This window comes from Helobdella robusta (assembly GCF_000326865.2).
Source record: "Helobdella robusta unplaced genomic scaffold HELROscaffold_16, whole genome shotgun sequence".
NCBI lineage: Eukaryota > Metazoa > Annelida > Clitellata > Rhynchobdellida > Glossiphoniidae > Helobdella > Helobdella robusta.
In genome coordinates, this window is record NW_008703893.1 from 1 (window position 1) to 556 (window position 556).

The window sequence follows — 556 nt, forward strand, 5'->3', positions numbered from 1 at the left end:
ATTTTTTTCTTCTCTCATTGTAAACAACACGGATCAATAAATCACAATCTTGAAGCCGTTTGCGAATAAAAAGCCTCTACTACCCAATATAATGATCGAAACCTTAGTGTACTGTATATGCAATATAACACATGTATACGTAATATATATATGTATGTATATGTGTGTGAATGTGTGTGTGTGTGTGTGTTATAATTGTATAAATTTCCAATAACTCGACATTAAAGTTGGCTAGGCCAGCGCGGAGGATGTTGCGTTATTTTTCCGTCTTTCCCGTCAAACGGGACCCATTAACCAAATTGATCATCAGCCGTCCGTGCCAGCCCATCTCTGTTTAAGATTAACGTTCACTTTTAAACGCGGCACATTAATCATTACAGTCTCTAATGACGTCACTGAGGGCTGCGAATGAAATTTGTTCGCCGTCTTATTGATGCCAAATAAAAATAAATTATTATCACTCCATTCTTTCATTTACTCAATCCATCCATCCATCCATCCATCCATCCATCCATCCATCCATCCATCCATCCATCCATCCATCCATCCATCCATC